The sequence below is a fragment of the Colletes latitarsis genome, chromosome 7 (genome assembly GCF_051014445.1).
Source record: "Colletes latitarsis isolate SP2378_abdomen chromosome 7, iyColLati1, whole genome shotgun sequence".
NCBI classification, from domain to species: Eukaryota; Metazoa; Arthropoda; class Insecta; order Hymenoptera; family Colletidae; genus Colletes; species Colletes latitarsis.
Genome location: NC_135140.1, coordinates 5599171 through 5612879, shown reverse-complemented (window position 1 = coordinate 5612879; position 13709 = coordinate 5599171). Strand labels below are relative to the sequence as shown.

At 37.4% G+C, this 13709-nt stretch overlaps 1 protein-coding gene across 2 annotated transcripts in view; it reads left to right on the top strand.

Moving 5' to 3' along the window:
• Positions 1-13709, top strand: part of LOC143343454 (uncharacterized) — a 54999-nt gene that overhangs the window by 21595 nt on the left and 19695 nt on the right. The window contains exon 1 of one of the 2 annotated variants that reach the window (XM_076768369.1): positions 9985-10022. The exons of the other annotated variant lie outside the window; for it this stretch is intronic. The gene's annotated coding sequence lies outside the window, so the exon portion shown is untranslated. Of the gene's footprint in view, positions 1-9984; positions 10023-13709 lie in introns of those variants that run through there. 2 annotated transcript variants of the gene reach the window in all.

Sequence of the window (13709 nt, the reverse complement as noted above, 5' to 3'; positions counted from 1 at the left end):
CCAATCCGTGCACTATAATGTTAATTACAACTGTGTCTTTGCTTCACTATTTACGAAGCAGTTTTGTCTCGTTATTTTATTTTATTTTATTCGAAGAAAAACGCTAAGGACCGGTGCTCTCCAGAGTGGTACAACCCTTAACAAAGTCTCTTTTTAACTTATTCATAATTCGTAAGCAATAAGGTTTTTTAACTTCAATAGTGAATTACCATTATAGTGTACGAGCACGAGTAACTCTATATATTTTCCTTCTGTAACAATACAATTCTACGTTCGTTATTAATTATTAATAATGTCGTGGACTTCGACAACGAGGAGACATGGAAGAATTTCACTTTTTTAACAACGACTGTACCAATCCATAGCTGGTAAAATTATTACAAAACATGAGTTTGATCATGTACACGTTCAAATAAATCTATTAATATTGAAAGAGTGATAAAGTTCACGTGTATGACAAACGATTGACTGAAGCTTAGACTCTAGCAACCAACAAAGAAACTAAGTAAACACATAAATAGTTGATAGTTGATTTAAAGGTCCAAGTTATAACAGAATTATAGCTATCATGAATTTAATTATAGACTTATACTTCATACAGTGTACGAATACAAGTGTGAGTAACTGTATACAAAAGTGCAATTAACATGCTGTTAAGAGTAGTTACGCGAGCTATATTAATCCAGAAATGCACTGAAACAGGCCAGATCACAGAAGCTCCGGTTAAGTTTCCGAGAACGTTCTCCAACTCGGTTCTGATTTTCAAGAATATTTTTAAACTGGTAACCGGTTGCTAAGTTAAAAAAAAAATGTTTTCAGATAGCTCCGAACGCTCGTGAATCGATGCTCGAAAAAACATTTTCAAACAACGTTTCCACCTAATACTTGGCACGATTCGAGAAGCTTATTTACCCATCTTTATCAGTAAAAAACAATATTTTTCGTATTCTAATTTTATTTTCTATATTACGTTGAATCGTGATGTTCACTTTCCTCTGCGGTTATTGCATAATAGGAACGTTATACCTCGATAAACTTTCACATAAGAAAAAACAACCCTGGGAAAAATTTTAATGGGAAATTCTAGAGACTAAAGTAAGACGAAAATCAAGAATACCAATTAGTTGATTGAGGCTTCGTTAAAAAGTCATTAATGTTTAAAGTTTCGCCTGTGGAACGGCAATCTGCGAATCATTGAAATCCTTCAATACGTCCAAAAGTTATAATTTTTTAAACATATGCATGAAATTTCGGAGAAACATTTCTGGCCTCACATTATATTTTCAGTAAAGAATTTTTTTCTCGAAAGTGCGTAGGATTTCGGGGGTATGTCTATTGACCAAAAACGATCGTAATTGACCCCTGCAACAAAAAATAATTTTTCCAGAACGATTTGAAATTTTTTAATTTTGTCGAAAAATTTGTCCTCCTACTCGAATTTTTTTCTCGAAAGCGCGTAGGATTTTAGGGGTATGTCTATTCACCAAAAATGATTGAAATTGACCCCCGCAACTGACAATAATTTTTTTAGAACAATTCGAAATTTTTTTTTTTCGCCTTTAGGCACCTACCCCGTCGATTTTTCTTAAAAATTCGTTTTTCATTTTTAGTAATTTTGTTTGACGCCCTACAGAAAAGTTGTTTAATACTTTTTTGTAGGTAGCCATGAGCCCTACTTCAGAAAAAAGTTTCATTGAAATATATTCACTATTGCAGGAGTTATGGTAGTTTGAAAATAGGACCATTTTTATGGGGTTTTTCTCATTTTACGGGGTTAAGGAATAACCTTTCGAATATTTTTCGAATTTCTACATATTCTCCATCAAAATACACGTAGTTTGATTTTTTAAACATTAAATTCGTCCAATCCGTTCAGGAGTTATGACATTTTAAAGATTCGCACAAAATTTTGGAGTAACATTTCTGGCCTGAAATTATATTTTCGGTAAGGAATTTTTTTCTCGAAAATGGTTAGGATTTCGGGGGTATGTCTATTCACGAAAAATGATTGTAATTGGCCCCTGCAAACAAAAATAATTTTTCCAGAACGACTTGAAATTTTGTAATTAATTTTTTAATAACTTTTTAACGAAGCCTCAATCAAGAAATTGATATTCTTGATTTCCGTCTTATTTCAGCCTCTAAAGTCTCTCATTAAAATGTTTCCCAAGTGTGGCCGAACACCCTGTATGCCAATCTAAATAAACGGTTCGATAAGTTTATCCTAGACGGTTAATACAATTATTTCTGGACTAGGTTTTGTCGGAAACGCGAAACGAAAACAAATATTTTCCGATCGAGAGAACTTTTCGACCACGAAGGTTAGGCGTGAAGTAATTTAACGCCCGAATGATCGTGCTGCGATGGCGTTCGTTTATGTAACAAGTGGCAAACGGTATCCGTCCGAAAAACTGTAAGAATTTAGCGATAAACAAACGCATAACGGGCAGAGATGCGAGAGTCGCACGCGTAGGTGTCAGTATTTTCGTTCTAACCTAATTCAGTAGTTCTAGGGTTACATGGTGGCTTCCTAAATATAAAATCTAGCGCGCGGTTCGCTGTAAATCGCCGGATGGCTAACTCGCGCGTGTTTTTTGCGCGAATCGATACGCGTTTAGAAGATGAGTGCTTCACAACCTTTTGATACATCTTCCAACAAAATTTCAGGGCGTCTAAATCGCTAAAGCTACGAAGAAAATCGTTGATTTTCTTTTAATATGGATAATATGTATCCAGGATATTCGAGCAACGAGACGTTTGATCCTCCCAGGGATTTAACTTTGGATCGGATGCCAAGTTTAAGTAACTGTCTATTTTTGGAAAATATATCATACTTGGTTTTATTTTATACGTGGAATATTTAATTCTAATTAAATATTGAATAAATTTTTTATCGTAAACGAATTTAAAGTAGACATTTATATTTCATGGTCACTCGTGGAAAGATTGGTGAAATTTCATTTGAAATTAGTATTAGCCACGTTTAACGTCCAGGTTGTTGAGCTTGGTGAACTTTGCAAGTAAATTTCAATCTACTGGAACTTTAAGATGTTTCAAGGATCTTTGAGACTCCTTTAAACACGGGATTTCGAGAATTATCGAGAACCATAGAGACCTTAGGACTTTGCAATGTGTAATTGTCTTACATGAAGGAGCCTAAGTTATAGACGTGCAAGTTTAATAAGACGAAGTAACGCGATGGAGTAACTTGAGTCTGATGAAGGGAATGGAGATGAGATCGGACAATGAGACTATTACCTAGGCTCAGCTATTGGGTAACATTATATTACCTAGCTATTGAGTATCGTCTGACACTGTTTGGAGTCGAATGCATACTGCGTAATACAACGCGATACCCTTATAAAAATGTTTAATCGCAGGAAACTTTTACATAACAATATTCCACAATTCATAGTATGTATCTTCGAGCTGTCGCTGTCTATCTTGGCTCACTTCTTATCGAAGTAATTATGAAGCGTGACTGTTGGAAGCAAACATAATTTGCTTCATAAGCACTGCATATATCTGTTTTCCAGTAACAGAAACTAGCGTTACGTATAGTAGCGTTTGTAAAAAGTGATAATAAAACCGGTTAACGTAGTGCGACTTCTGCTAGCATCCTTAATGACTGCGTATCTCGTGGAATCGCCGATAAACGATGCAGAGAAGCAATTAAAGAAGAATTTACAAACGTTACTGCTTGGCGGTATATACGAATTTAATATATTCGAAATGCTTGGGGAAACATCTCCCGATCTCGAAGATGCTTACGATCTACGCAACTTTTCAAGCCATTTAACACGACGATGAGCCATTGCCGGAAATAGATATGCATTGTTGATTCCTCGTATAAACAAATATCCCGCTGAACATTGCAGAGAATGTTCACAATAAAAAAACGTTTCAAATTTGAGCTCTCAAACGGGTATGGAAGAAACAAACGAACACACGACCAAATATTAGAAGAGAATTATAGCACATCCTAATCAATTGACATCCAAAAGCATTCTTTACGCTTGGTAACCGAGTATAAAAATATACATCACTATTTTGCGTTGACCTCTCCCTGGGGATTAAGATATTAATGCTAGATTTTAGATTCTAAACTTAACGTTACGGAATTCATAAATATTATCTGTTAGCGATTCATGTTGGAGTTAATTAAAAAAAAAACTGTGTTTTAACACTAGAACTGTCGATACTTATGTTGTATTTATTTGTACCAAGGGTATTAAAACGATACATACTTGAAGAAATGTATAATGCAATGGAAATGAATGTTGTTTTACTTTCTCATAAAAAACTACAGTAAATTTTCAAAAATCTAGTTGAGCAACTTTTGTACAATTTTTATTAGAAACTACGAATGGGTCATTTTGACCACTTTGATAATTTATTTATTTATTTATTCACGGGATTAAATACCCATTAGTACAGAAAGGGATACAAGTGTACAAGATAGTTACATAACAAAGATAAACAGAGAAACAAAATTGAACGTTATGAAGTATGAGACTGACTGTGAATAATTACAAGGATATACCAAGTAAAGAACATTTAAATGGTAGAATTGAATGGTTAAAAACATCGATCAAACCATGTGCATAGAAACCATGAAATGTTCGATCGTGTTCTATGTGAAATAATTCAGAACGACATAGTATTCTGGAAGGAACATTAAATCTAAACATTTCAGTGATATTTGGATACGAGATCATACCATTAGATAACTAAAATCCTCCTTAAAAAACACAAAATCGTCGAAGATACACGTCTCTGAACACAAAGAAAATGATTCTTGCAATAAATTTCTAATTTAATTACGCAGTAAGCATAGTTTAAATAATTATTATTACGAAGGATGTTAGTTCATAGTAATATTATTACGAACAAAATGTCGTTCCATTTTTTATTCTAGATCAAAGGAAAAAAGACTGCACTCTGATGAACACCATCGACGTAAGGAATAACGTTTATTATTTCACCCAAAGTCGATAAAACCTAACGAAAAAAAAAAAATTTGTATCTTGAAATATTAAGGAATATATGTGGAATGTGGCAAAAAGTTTCATCAAACCATTATGCTATAAAAAAAGTTCTCAAATATCACTTTTCGTTTTACCATGTTACATGAGTCTCCCCCGTTAAGATTCGAGGACTATAAGAGCGTTAAGATGCTGTGTCACGTACCGCGTGGACGCCTACCAATTTCGTCAAGTGGACACGCGTGGAAAAAATTAGGTTTCACCCCGTTGGATCGCGAGGATCGAGCCACCGCGTTCCGTGTGACTCGTCATTAGGAGTTAAGCATCCGGCTAACGATTCGGACAGCCATACTTTCTCGAATTAGCGGGTATGGCGATCGGAGGTGGGTTTGCTTGGGTCTGGTGATCGCGAGTCTCGTCAGAATGGGGGGATACTATCGAGTGGGACACGAAGGTGGGTATCGAGCCACAGGGTGGGAGAGTTTCCACATCGAGAGACCTGCCAATCGCGATCGGCGGGTTTTACCTTTTAGCCACGATTCCCCATGCATCCGGAGACAGATTGCAACGGTGAAATAATAGCGGCTCTACCCCTCCTCGGCTATGACATTTACATTCGGACATACCAGCTGGGAAAAGTTTTACAACCGGCGTCTCTCGATCGTCCAATCAAAGTTCCACGGAGGGAACTTGTGCAAGTGACACTGTACCGGCGTACGCACCGTACCCCGCTTTTTGCCCGGCTTCTTTCAGGGAGATCGTTACTATCGTTGCTCCGTTATGCTAAAAGATTGCACGGTGACCCGTTTCTTTCGTCGCTGAAAACGCAACGAACCTAAGCATCCCTGACTAACAGGCCCCTTAACGAATAGCTTCGATCGAGATCGAGGGAAGCTCGTTGATATTTATAATTATGTTAGGCGAGAAAATATCGTCGACGAGAAGATATTTAATATAAATGTTGCGTGGAACGTGGTAGATAATATGTCAAGATATAGATTAAGACATTGCAATGCGAATCGTTGACGTACAATTGAAAAAGGATCACCCTTAAGGGGGGGGGGGAGACTCGAATAACAGATCAAAGAAATTGATCTTTTGTTTTTACGTCTCAAGAATGTTGTGTGAAAAGGTGAGAGTGGCGTGTTGCTTAATTATAATTATAAAATATATTTATTGTTAAGTTCTCTGCGTAAAATTCTTCTTCGATCGATACTAGGCATGAAGGAGCTACGAATTTCGTGCAATAAAAATATCATATCGTAAAACAAATCTATTCTTTTTCGTAGTCATTCCTTGAACGAACAAATGTAAACAAAATTAAGTAATATACGTTTGAAAAATTACTTGAAATCAAACTATACGTCAAGGGATTAAGAGGAATATTAAACAGTTCCCTACGTAAAACTCTTCTTCGAGCTACGAATTTCGTGCAATAAAAATATCAGATCACATCTGATACTTCGCAAATTAATCTTCCATCGATAACTTCTCATTCCATGTCCCTATTAGCGCGAGTATGTTGGTACACGACGTCGAATGATCGCGCACAATGAGAGGTTATCGGTAATTTCGATAAGTCAGACGTTCGTTGAGGTTTCGGATGAATGGAGTCCCGATAAACGAGCTGTCCTCGAACGACTACGCAACGTCGATGCTAAACGAACCCTGCGAGGAGCACGCGAGATGTACTTCGTCGCACGATGGGATCATTCGTCAGGACTGTCATCGAACGAAATTTCACCGTCCCGTTTCGTGGCCCGTGCCAAACATGGGCATAGTTTAGCGCGGTTTCATAGAAGAGACGCCCACGCGGACGATCGAGTCGCGCGTTGCGTCATTGCCGAATTAAAAGCGGTACGCCTTGAATAGTTTCAGGGTAGAGAAGGCAAGGAGATCGGTCTTAACGGTATTGGTAGTCGGAGCTCGAGTATTCCTTTCAGATTTCAACGGGCGTGTGGGCGATCCAATTGGCCTAACCGTAAGGTGGTCCATCGACAGCGCGCAGGAAGTGCTCGTTTTCTCTTCTTTATACTTCGGACAGATTGCGTCGATCGTCGAATCGGGCGATATCGCGGGGACCTTTTTTCGTTCGAAAGCGGGCATACACTCGCCGCGAAAAGTATGTTCGTCACGGTTGCAAAAACGCCCGTACATCGCACGAACAACAATACGAACGCGCGCCTTTTATCCACCGAGAGCCTTATTTATCGTTCGGTGCTCGGCGTGAATCAGTTTTCGATTTTATTTCGCGCGATCAAAGAAACATTTTTTTCGCGTTACGATTCCTTTTATTACAACTTACTCGTTTAATAGAGGTTTATGGGGCTGTACCGTGGATTTAAAATCCGTAAAACGCGCGCGCGGCGTAAATATCCACCGAATAACAGATCTTTTATTCGGCGTTTATTCGACGAAAATTCTCTTTTCAGTATTACACGGCGGGAACAAACGGATTCAAACTAACTCAGAACCGAATCAGATTTGTTACAGTTCGTAAATATTATTATTCTTTTTGGTTAAAAAGCAACCAGAAGTTTATATCGTGTATGAATCAGTATTAGGTCTTCTTTATACTCCAAAAAGTGTCATACGAATATTACGTATTATGTGAAAATAAAACAAGTAACAGATTTTTATTTACCCTTCATTATTTGAATTTCCTCTCTTTTCAGTTTTATCTAGGATAGGAACAAAAGCATTCAAACTAACTCAAATCGAATCAGATTTGTTACAGTTCCTAAATATCATTATTTTTTTTTTTTTAATTAAAAGGCGGCCAGAAGTTTATATCGTGTATGAATCAGTATTAGGTCTTTTTTATACTCCAAAAAGTGTCATACGAATATTACGTATTATGTGAAAATAAAAACCACCAATAGATTTTTATTTAGCCTTCATTATTTGAATTGCCTCTCTTTTCAGTTTTATCTAGGATAGGAACAAACGAATTCAAACCAACTCGAACCAAATAAAATTTATTACAATGCAGAAATATTATTTTTTTTTTTTTTGGTTAAGAACTTTTTATACCCTCTATTGATCAGTGTTCGCCAGGTGTTTTTTAAGTTCTAAAAAAAATCCTTCGAGGCTCTGCAAGATACTTTTCGCGACGAGTGTACGCGGTGCGTTACGAATATTACGTATTATGCAAAGATAAAAAATAAAAGGAGATAAATATGCCGAATGGCAGATAAATACGACGAGGCAGAAAAATCGCGTGACAAGGTGAAAGCTGTATATGCTCTTTTGATGGAAATCGACGTCTGTTTCCTTTGCGTCGAAACGAAGATATATTCCCCCTGGTATCGCCGACAATTTACCGTGTAAACGTTGCTACGCGTCGTGTATCGCGGACCGCTAGATACGTGTTATTATATTTTTACGTTCTGCAACGATGCCCGTTCCGGCGAAGAGAAAATACGATGTGTATCTGCGTTATGGGAAATTATAATTCCCGAGTCCGCGCTGCTGCTGCCTACGTCGTAGAAAATTGACGGTCTCTATCCGCGGATTTTTCTCTGAAGTTAGCGTCTATTCAATAAAACCGATCGCAAACATCAACTGTATGATTAACTTTGTCCGTGCGGCGATCAAACTTCGGTTTCCATTGTCGTGAAATTCTTGGAAACGTGAGATTTGCTACGTTCCTTATTCAGACAGAATTATAGGATTCGTTTTGGGTCACGAGTGCGATACGTAAACATTTTATCCAAGTCGATTACCCTCCTCAGGGTGGTTTCTTTCTCTGGAATTAACAGAAAAATTCATATTGTTATTTAATGCAAAAGTTAGCTTGGCAATTGAGTCAGAGAGGATTTAATTTTTCCTATTTTATAACGCGTCATTTCAGTTTTCTGTAAAAGTATCACCCATCGGAAAGAATCTTGACGAGAAATACATTTATTTAAAACCCTATTGAAAAGAATTTATTAGTGTACAAGAGAAAATACAATATTTTTACAGTCGAGGTGCTTATAGATGCTTATAGATGAACAAAAAGTGCATATAGAAATATTTTAATGGGAGATTCTAGAGGCCAAAATAAGACGAAAATCAGGAATATCAATTTGTTGATCGAGGCTTCGTTAAAAAGTTATTAACGCTTAAAGTTCCGTCTGTAGAACGGCTACGCGTGATAGTGGTTCTCACTCAGCGTGAGAAACTCTACTTAGTGACGTATCGACAGTTTTACAGTCTTGTGAATGAGAATCACTATCACGCGCACGCAGCTGTTCTACAGGCGGAACTTTAAACGTTAATAACTTTTTAACGAAGCCTCGATCAACAAATTGATATTCCTGATTTTCGTCTTATTTTGGCCTCTAGAATCTCCCATTAGAATTTTTCCCAGGGAACACTTCGTATAATACATAATAAAGAAATACACAGAACAATATAGAATTTATATCAAGACTCTATATTTAATTTAATCATCAGATTTTTGAACGAGGAAATTTTAATAGAAAAAAATTCAACCCTTCTGCATTCATTAGTAACGAAGATAAATAAGAAAAGAATACAAAATACGTTGCATAAGAGATATTTTGACGTTTCTATTAATTCCTTCCACCGATATTACATGAATAAAACTTGGTTTTCGCACAATTTTTAATGCATCCCTCGAGCACAAACGAATCGGTATCGACCAAGTATGTCGTCGACGGATCGAATCATCCGAAGGTGTACGAGAATGGATTCCGAATCAAAGCTGACATTTAATTCGCGCCTGTACGGATACCGTCACTCTGGCTACCGTCGATAGAGAAACGTCACGCTATCTCGTACGACAATGTGTCGCGAGTTTATGCGACTGTGTCCAATATCGCGGAGGCGTACATTATATCCCGCATAGGTTAAGCCACCCCGCCTACTTGCGCGACGTGTCCCAATACCTGGCAGCGATATGTCAACAGCTACTTTCCACTTCGCGTCCTGGCACCAGGTTTTATCTTCGGAGCTACGTTATGCTCGCTAGTCAGCTATGACGACAGCCAGGGAGCATACGAAAGACGGTTGACAAGCTGCCGTTTTAACGTATGTACGTCCGTGCTCGAGCAAAAAGAAAAAAGATAAGTCGTTGTTACTTTTCACGTGCTCGTTCGACGGTGAGAAGTCGTTAGGTACTTTACGCACGTTCGGGCCTCGATCGCGGTTAAACCCTTCGTACAGGATTTCGTTACCGAGATTAAACGGTTCTTAATCTTCTTATTTTCTCCGTGCATTCGAACAAGTAACTCTTTAAAACAACGATCGATTTTTATGTAGAACCAACGGATTATCGTATGAGACTGAACGATAAACGCGTAATTTGCAATAGATAATTTCGAAGGATAAAAATAAAGGAATCAAAATTAATCACCTTCGTTCCGCAACGCCTAGAACGCCCACAACAGATTCTAAGATAGACGCTTTACGGATTTTATTATTCTACGTTTCATTCTATTTACTGGCAGGCAGAATAATCATTTATCTAAGAGACAACAATTTTCTGTCGTTTTTATGGAATAATCTTTAGGAACTACCGAAACTTATGGCTTATGTTGTCCCATTTCATAGTTTCTAAATAACGTAGACCACGAGAAAGAGTCGGTGTTTTAAAAACCGCACAAACCAATATTTATTTATACCTCATTTACAAGCAATAATAGAATGCATTTTATACTTGAAACAATTTGTACTTGTCCTCGGTGTTGGCGGCAGAAGGATATGTAGAACGATGTCGTTTACAATTTATTTTTGGTTCAATAGCTACAAGCGATGTAGATTGCATCGATGATACATTCCTTTCCTCGTTGTTTTGGACCACTTTCAATGAAAATTCATATCTTGGTAACACGGTTCTACTATACGTGTTGCGGTTTTACCGAATCAAACAATCGACATTTACATAATATTGTTCTATTCCAACCCGGGATTTATCTTCAACCATAACATACATAGAGATATAACATGAGATCTAACATGTGATGAAACAATGTCTTTGATCGACGATGAATAGTTTTTATTAATTAATTTACACCACCTTTAATAGAACTACAATATGAAATTACCAATTTAAGTAGAAACAGCGAGTAACGAACAGACGTTTATCCTTCGCTCTTTGCAGTCACAGTTTTACTTTTTAATCAATTTAATTTACTATAATGAACAACGATTGTCAATAAAATTATGTTATATTAGAATGAATTTGACGTATAATAACCATTCAAATTCCATTATCGATAGAACGAAGCATCATAAGAAAAAATTTTATTCTACATTTTCAACCTATTTTACCACGAAGAATCCCTTGCACTACAAACGATAGAGCAGCCAGTGAAATATTGCAAAATTCTAATAGGTTGTCGACGACTCCAGTCGTGAAATACACGACGCCTCGTTTGTGCTCGCTTTCGCGGCAAAAAGTATTTATTAATCTGTTGGAAATTGAATTTCAAACGCTAGCAAAGCAGCTGGCGGTGTAATATTATTCCATATCGGTGTATATAGTGCGCCCAGACGCCTCGAAGAACGGATACGCTTTTCCCTCTAAACGTTAAACGATCCCACGCGACGTCTCGTTCGCGTACACGCGATAGATAACAGCGCGCGTAATAAATCGCGTGCATTAACGGATGAACGTTGCGGTTGGACGGACGTGCCGCCGAAGAACGGAGATTGCACGTCGTCCGGTGCACCGTTGTGGGAAACACGACTTCTCCACCAGCGTTGGAGCCTTCAAGGCTCATTAACCCGCGAGACAGCACGTTAGGCCGGGATTACGTCGTTCCTTGGTGAACGCGTACGCACCACTGGTCGCTAAGATCAAGGAATGTTAGCTTTCGTTGCGTACATTAATCCACGCGCGAGCGAGGAAAGTGCATCCGCGGTTGAAATTTCTCCAAACGATCGCGTCTCACTTTTAAAACTAAGAACACTAAGAAATCTGCGTTCTCTTCGTTTGGTCTTCACTCTGTGATTTTAGATATTTAATAAAAAAAAATTCGTAACTTAGTACAAGAGACAAATAACGTTTTAAGAGACTGTGCACGTCTGCTCGCGTGGAATAAAAAGGAACGTTTTTCAAGATTTTATGACGATCCTCGGTCCCGTCGATGTTCAGAATAGTCCGATACGCATAGAATCTTGGAACGTTGGCCGTTTCTTCATCGCCTTCGAGACCGATACACGCGTTCTTGTATCCCATTATTTTCGAAACGATAATTTAACGAGCGAGTTCGTTTGTCAGCGGCAACTGTTAAGTAACGATTCGTGTATGCGCTACGAGGTGAACGCCGCCGCGCTGAATTCTTAGCCGCAGCTGTTAATCATCGAGGAATTCGTTGCAAAAATTCGAACGCGTTATGCCTGCTGCGCCCGTGTTTCGAGCTTTTTTTCCCTTCTTTACGGTACTGACTAATTGTTTGGACGTTGGATTTCTGCGGAGCCGCTGGAAAAGTCGCTGAATTTATCGTTCTTCGATCCTACTTTATCTTTTAGTAGATTCTATCGTACGCCATTTTTCTTCCCGCAGTTTCAGTAACTAAATTCTAAATATAGTTACTTCCACTCGTAATCGTACACTATAATCATTGTAGGGCTTTCAATCTCTTTTATCATTAACGAACTAGCCTTTCGTTTCCTACTTATTCATCATTTTCTTTGGTTAGTTTTTGCTCACTTGGTGTATCATGGCCATCTCCATTTGCTTAGCTCATTTTAGCAATTGTTGGTACCTTATTTATACTTTACTATTTTATATACGACGTACCAAACTTTTAGTCCCTATGATTCGAAACGATAACATATACTGGTTACTCTCCACTCGTATTTGTACAGTGGCGATATAAACTGAAAAAAACTTTTTTATGGAATTCCTTCTATTCATTTTTATCAAATGTGTTTATTACAACTGTGTCTTACTTTTCTTTGTTAATTAAGTAGTTTTATTTCGTTTCTTATTTTATTGTGTACTCTCCAGGTGCTCTCCAGGGTGGGACAACCCTTAACAAAGTTTTTTTTATTTGTAGCGAATGACCATTATAGTGTACGAATACGATTGGCAGTAACTGTATATATTTTCCTATCTTAACTATACAATTCTAAATTCATTACTAATTAATAATGTCGTGGACTTCGACCAACGAGAAGACATGCAAGAATTTCAGTTCTTTAACGACTCCACTAATCTATAGCTGTCAAAATTATTACAAAATACGTACTCTAAGTAAACTGCGGATGTTTATGCATATATGGGAAATTTTAATTCTCAGAAAACTACAAAATCTCTCAATGTGCAAAAATATAAGAAATACTTAAAGTATTTAATTATTATATGTAGCAATTGAGACAATCTTCTACAAGGCTCCAATTTCATTAATTCTATTAATAAAAATCTGAATTTGTTTAAAAATCCGCATTCTAATTATAAAAGTGATTCACGCGTATGGCAAACGATTGACTGAAGCTTAGAGCTTGCTAGAGAGCAACCAACGAAGAAACTAAATAAACACACGAATAGCTGATAATTTTTGAAGGTTCAAAGCTATACAACAATTCAGTCTTTTCTACAATGAAGATACTTTACGTAACCTTTTAATGAACTATTGCTGTTCTAATCAGAAGGTAGAAACGTACTACGAGTGATTAATGCGTTTCGAGCTCGCTCGAAGTTAAAGCTTTTTCACGCGAACGTCGTAATAGAGCCACCCAGTATACAGCGACAGTGAACATGTTAAACGG